Source organism: Limulus polyphemus, unplaced genomic scaffold, assembly GCF_000517525.1.
Source record: "Limulus polyphemus unplaced genomic scaffold, Limulus_polyphemus-2.1.2 Scaffold3826, whole genome shotgun sequence".
NCBI lineage: Eukaryota > Metazoa > Arthropoda > Merostomata > Xiphosura > Limulidae > Limulus > Limulus polyphemus.
In genome coordinates, this window is record NW_013669436.1 from 19,494 (window position 1) to 26,582 (window position 7,089).

The window sequence follows — 7,089 nt, forward strand, 5'->3', positions numbered from 1 at the left end:
CTCAAAGTGGGTTCCTCGTCACCGAATTTGAAAAAAGTGATGTGTTTAGCAATAGACTGAGATTTTAAAACTTAGATAATCAAGACATAGTGAAGAAAACACCATACTTTAAATATATTAATTTTTGCAATACGTATTCCTATCGTAATGTTGTTCTTGCTCAGGAATAAAAGACCCAGTCAGAAGATTATTTATCTTTACGAACTATTTATTACCGAGATATGGAACCATAATACCAGTATGGTTATTTGTCAAAGTGTTGTATTAATAGCTTCATCTTACGATATAAAATATAACTAAGTTTCAATGGCCCTAATTTGTTTTGTATCAAGTGATTTTAAATGTACGCTTTTTTGTTGTTGTTGTTTAATTAGAGTGCCTAAGTTTCAGTTTATAAGTTAAAGATGTTAATATTATAACTTTTAGTGGAGCGAAATGTGGGATGTGGTAAAATGTAATTAAATAACACGTGCACATTATTTCAGTATAATTTATATTGAGATATATCCAAAATAAAATAAATAAGAAAAAAAACAGTAAAAATATTTATCATTTTTAGGAATGCTCTTATCTAATAATAATAATGCAGTTAATTAATAATGTCCTATAATTAATTTTGTTCTTCGTCCTTTAGTATTTTCGTGTGATAACAGAGGGCAGCAGGATCTTTTTCAATATTTTTGTTTGCCAAAATGGTTGTAAGCAGTTCAAGGAAAGATAAATAGTTTGTCATTCATAAATGTATCGTGTAGCATTAATATTTTGGATTACTTTATTGGAAACTCTACCTAATAAGGTGTTGGGCCATCTTTTCCAAGAATAATAGTCATGTTATGACGTGGCAATGAATCCATAATATACTGGAAGGTGTCCTCAGGCGTGTTTCCCAATTAGACATTAATATGATGCGCGATTCATGGAAAACGTGGGGAAGACAGAGGATAGTGATGGCGAATGTGTTTTCTAGCTTCATCCCACAGATGCTCAATGGGATTGAGGCCCAGGAATTGTGGTGACCAAAGGATATACCTCTTGGAGTCTTGGTCATGTTCTTCAATCCATGTACACACAAACTGGGCACTGGGGATGGAAACATTGTCGTCTTGGAAGTAGCTGTCCTCATCAGGGTACACATGAAGCATCCCTAGATGCACTTGGTCAGAAATGATGCAGAGATAGCCTGTGACATTCATTCTTGATGGAATGTGGATGGAAGCTTTGTCGTTTTGGAAGCAGCTGTGCCCAACAAAGTAAACATAAAGCATCACTGGGTGCACTTGATGCAGAGGTAAGTAAGATGTGGCATTAATTCTGCCTTATAAAGTAACCAAGGAGCTCCGGGTATGCCAGGAAAACACGCCCTACACCATTGACTCCATCACCTGAAGCCTGGACAGTTGGGACCACACAAGAGGCGTTAAGTTATTCATGTGGCTTTTTCCAAACTTGCATTCTACAAACTGTGCAAAAAAAAAATAGTAAAGCGTGATACATTGGTCAGATTGCTTGATGACAAACGTCTAATGTTCTTTAGACCAATATGTTGTAATTTTATAGATTATTTTAATATTTATTTCATCTGTAGCAACTGTTTTATCCGGTCTTATTCTATTCATTCCATTCACACGGTGAGAAAGCTGATATTAAAATTCCATCCATCCATACGGCTGGTATGCCGATAGTGTAATTTAAATATCCACGTTGTGAGTGTGCTGACAATTAAATTAAATCTGTCTATTTGATTTGTGTGCTGGTTGTTACATTTAATCTGTCCACGCGGAGGATGTCTTGATAGTTACATTTAATCTGTTTACATGGAGAGTGTGCTGATATTTACATTTAATCTGTCCACGCGGAGGATGTCTTGATATTTACATTTAATCTGTTTACATGGAGAGTGTGCTGATATTTACATTTAATCTGTCCACGCGGAGGATGTCCTGATAGTTACATTTAATCTGTTTACATGGAGAGTGTGCTGATATTTACATTTAATCTGTCCACGTGGAGGATGTCCTGATAGTTACATTTAATCTGTCCACGCGGAGGATGTCCTGATATTTACATTTGATCTGTCCACGCGGAGGATGTCCTGATAGTTACATTTAATCTGTCCACGCGGAGGATGTCCTGATATTTACATTTGATCTGTCCACGTGGATGATGTCCTGATATTTACATTTAATCTGTCCACGTGGAGGATGTCCTGATAGTTACATTTAATCTGTCCACGCGGAGGATGTCTTGATAGTTACATTTAATCTGTTTACATGGAGAGTGTGCTGATAGTTACATTTAATCTGTCCACGTGGAGGATGTGCTGATAGTTACATTTAACCTGTCCACGCGGAGAGTTTACTGAAAGTTAAATACAATCTTTTCACAGGTGAAATAAACGTTTTAATTACAAGTTCAGCGCAAACACGACAAATTGAATTTACACCACCATACGGTATTGAGGTAAAATATCACAATTCCTGGAACTAGTCTAGCTTATACTTGTAACAGTAATGACTTAGATATAACGTATCTGATTTCACTTTCGTTACTCAACACGTTACGTGAAACGCCGGTTTCAAAACGGCTGGAAGGAAATTAGAAACATCTGACGTAGTCACGGTATGATTATCTCTGAAAAAAGTTTTTGTTTAGATGGAAGTTAAGTATTAACGCCTAATTCATTTAAAGAGGGGTGGTTAAATTCAAGAAACAAGATACGCAAATACATTACTGGTACGTCCAGAATTATTATTAGTAGGTGTTTTAGAATTGACTTAAATTTGTTTTCTCGTGAATTAGCAGAAATAAGCTTTTCTTCTTGTCAGTTCTGACATGTTATAACGAAACACTTGTAATTTGTTTTGATGATATTTTATCGGTTATTTAACCTGCCCACGTAAAAAATGTATTATATTTCTTTGCTTCTACTTATTCTCATTTTAATCTGATTCTACTGCAGTAAATCTGCTCTTGTGACGTTTGCAACACGTAACCCAGTGGCACAGCGGCAAGTCTGCGGACTTATAGCCTTGGAAATCGGGTTTTGACACCCGTAGTGTGCGCAGCGGCTTGGTGGTTAGGACACTAATATATAAACCTAGACCTGGTATAGCCTGATGGTTAGAACATTAATATATAAACCTGGACCTGATATAGCCTGGTGGTTAGAACATTAATATATAACCCTGAACCTGGTATAGCCTGGTGGTTATGACACTAATATATAAACCTGGATCTGGTATAACCTGGTGGTTATGACACTAATATATAAACCTGGACCTGGTATAGCCTAATGGTTAGAACATTAATATATAAACATGGACCTGGTATAGCCTGGTAATTAGGACACTAATATGTAAACCTGGACCTGATATAGACTGGTGGTTAGGACACTAATATATAAACCTGAACCTGGTATAGCCTGGTGGTTAGGACACTAATATATAAACCTGGATCTGGTATAACCTGGTGGTTATGACACTAATATATAAACCTGGACCTGGTATAGCCTGGTGGTTAGGACACTAATATATAAACTTGAATCTGGTATAGCCTGGTGGTTAGGACACTAATATATAAACATGGACCTGATATAGCCTGGTGGTTAGAACATTAATATATAAACATGGACCTGATATAGCCTGGTGGTTAGAACATTAATATATAAACCTGGACCTGATATAGCCTGATGGTTAGGACACTCAACTCGCAATCTAAGGGTCACAGGCTCGAATCCTGTCCCCAAACATGCTCGCTCTTTCAGCCACGTAGGTGTTATATTATGTCGATCAATACTTTTATTCGTTGATAAAGGACCAAGTCCCCCTTAAATCTTCTATACACCAAATGTTTTGACATATAATATTCTGAACTCGCGTTGATTATTTTTTTTCAAAATCTCTAGCGATCGTCGTTCTCTTTAGCGTATTAATAATATCATATATGAACTCCAATCCTACAAGATTTCACGTTTTTAATTTTCAGCTTGCAGTATAACAGTTATTTAACTATCTATATACACATTTTAGTTGTGTTGCAGTAATACTGTTTCACATGGAAAGATGAGGAACGTACAGTAATTAAAACTCAAGTATGGAAAGATGAAGAACGTACAGTAACTAAAACTCAAGTATGGAAAGATGAGGAACGTACAGTAACTAAAACTCAAGTATGGAAAGATGAGGAACGTACAGTAACTAAAACTCAAGTATGGAAAGATGAGGAACGTACAGTAACTAAAACTCCTGTACGTTCCTCATCTTTCCATACTTTAACTAAAACTCAAATATGGAAAGATGAGGAACGTACAGTAACTAAAAGTCAAGTACGGAAAGATGAGGAGCGTACAGTAACTAAAACTCAAGTATTGAAAGAGCTGTTTAAACAAACATTTGGTTGTTAGGACAAATTGGGCAAGAGAAGATGGGTAAGATATCTTTGTAGCTATAAAAACTACTAAGTGTAACGGAAAAAAACAAAAACATTTCCATCTTTATCACCCGATGGTTGTTAGTTTTCTCAGATTGTAGCTTACAAAATTACCGATAAAGAAAGTAAGAAACTATCACTAATCAACTGATAAAGCACTTTGGGCCGTATTTGGTTTCATACGTTACTCTACCCAACAACAACAAAAATACATAGATTGTTGTTACATAAGTATCATAGATAAATAATCACTACTACCGCTGTTACCATATCGTCACGTTAGTTTGTTTGAATTACAAAGCTATAAAATGGGCTATCTGTGCTGTGTCCACCAACGAGGATCAAACCTCAAATTTGAGCGTTACAAGCTCTCAAGCATACCGCTGAGCCACACTTTGAGTTAAATCAAACCATACTAATTACCTGTTTTGATCTTTTTTTTTCTTTCGATTAGCAGCAGAGTATTATTATTTTAATTATTAATTAATTATTAATTATTATTTTTTGTGTGTGTTTTTAAAGTTAGGAAAAACTCTGAGTGAAAATATTTCTACCGACATAATTTAAAAATATTTTAGCCCGTGACATAAATGCAAGTTATACATTGAGATTTATTACACCATCTATTATCGAGACAATTTCAAAACAGTAAACTTATATATATACAAAATAAATAAGCCAATAACCATAAAAGTCGATTTCACGTACGTATAAACCGTCGACGTTCCAATAAAAAGAGCTCCATCTGTGGGCCTAAAAAATATATTCATATAACTTACGTTCAAGCGAATTGCTTATAAGTTGTTTTTGTTTCGTAACGTTTGATATTTTGTGACGCTGACATCTACTTAGAAACGAATCTTGTAAGCGGAAGCCATTTTATTATGACTGACTCCGAATTATTCGAAAAATCCACAATTATGTGCAGCTGAGAGAAAAACGAATACTATTTACTTAAGTGGCTAATAATATTGTGAGAGCATCAATACAAACAAGTACATTTCGGCGAGTTTTTAAATTCTGTATTGTTTTATTTCTATCCTTTTTTAAGGCCCGGCATGGCCAGGTGGTTAGGGAGCGCTCGACTCGCAGTCTGCGGGTTCGAATCGTCGTCACACCAAACATGCTCGCCCTTTCAGCCGTGGGGGCGTTATAATGTGCCGGTCAATCCCACTATTCGTTGGTAAAAGAGTAGCCCAAGAGTTGGCGGTGGGTGGTGATGACTAGCTGCCTTCCCTCTAGTCTTACACTGCTAAATTAGGGACGGCTAGCGCAGATAGCCCTCGTGTAGCTTTGCGCGAAATTAAAAAACAAAACAAATCCTTTTATAAGCTTTTAGTTCAAATCAAAACAATTCGTTCAATTGGTCGAAGGTGAACGAGCTTTATTGAAGGTCCTACCAGTGAATGTTGAAACTCTAAGCAGAAGGTTTTGAGTAAAATAAAAACCAACTATAATATTCTGATTCATAATTTAACTTATGCACCAAAAGTTTCATATCCCTTGCCCCATCCACAAGATAAACCTCTATGTTTTTATGTACATCTAACAAAGGCTAAATATTACATTCGCATATTAAACGTTAAATATTACATTCGCGTATTAAACGTTGAATATTACATTCGCGTATTAAACGTTAAATATTACATTCGCGTATTAAACGTTAAATATTACATTCGCGTATTAAACGTTAAATATTACATTCGCGTATTAAACGTTAAATATTACATTCGCGTATTAAACGTTAAATATTACATTCGCATATTAAACATTAAATATTACATTCGCATATTAAACGTTAAATATTACATTCGCGTATTAAACGTTAAATATTACATTCGCGTATTAAACGTTAAATATTACATTCGCGTATTAAACGTTAAATATTACATTCGCATAATAAACGTTAAATATTACATTCGCATATTAAACGTTAAATATTACATTCGCGTATTAAACGTTACTCTTTATCCGTTTCGCTGTATGAGAGGGATACTCCATTTTGGCATATTAAACATTTGGATTCATAAAGCCATTTTGTTTATCTAGTGGAGAGAAAAAAAAAAAGAAGAAGATCGTCAGTGGATGAGTTCTTGAGAAACACGTGACGTCATTTCCGTAAAGTTACGTGCTTCCATTTAGCAGCGGCCTTAACATTTTTATTGAGACCGGAGATTTACAACGAGAAATGTTGAGGCATATGTCAAGAAGAGGTTTAAGGTTTGAAACCTCCTGGTGGCCACAGAAGCAACAGATGTTCCGTCGAAGTTTATTACACGCCCTCTATTGTATTTTCTCTAGTTAAGTGCAAACAAAACATCATTATGTTGGAAGTACTCGAACAATCAGCTGTTAGAATAATTATAATAGTGCTTTGAAACAATCAAGCGTAAAAAAAATCAAGTTCTTTACACTGAATACATTAGACGGACGTAAATATCTGTCTCTCTTGACGTAAAATTCTAATGACCAATTGCAAGTTATGTTTCTCAAAGGACTGGCAGTTTAAAATTGAATGTTATTACTCATATTTGAGTAAAAATATATAAAACACTAGGCCCGGCATGGCCAGGTGGTTAGGGGGCGCTCGACTCGCAAGTTGAGGGTCGCGGGTTCGAATCTCCGTAACACCAAACATGCTCGCCCTTTCAGCCGTGGGGG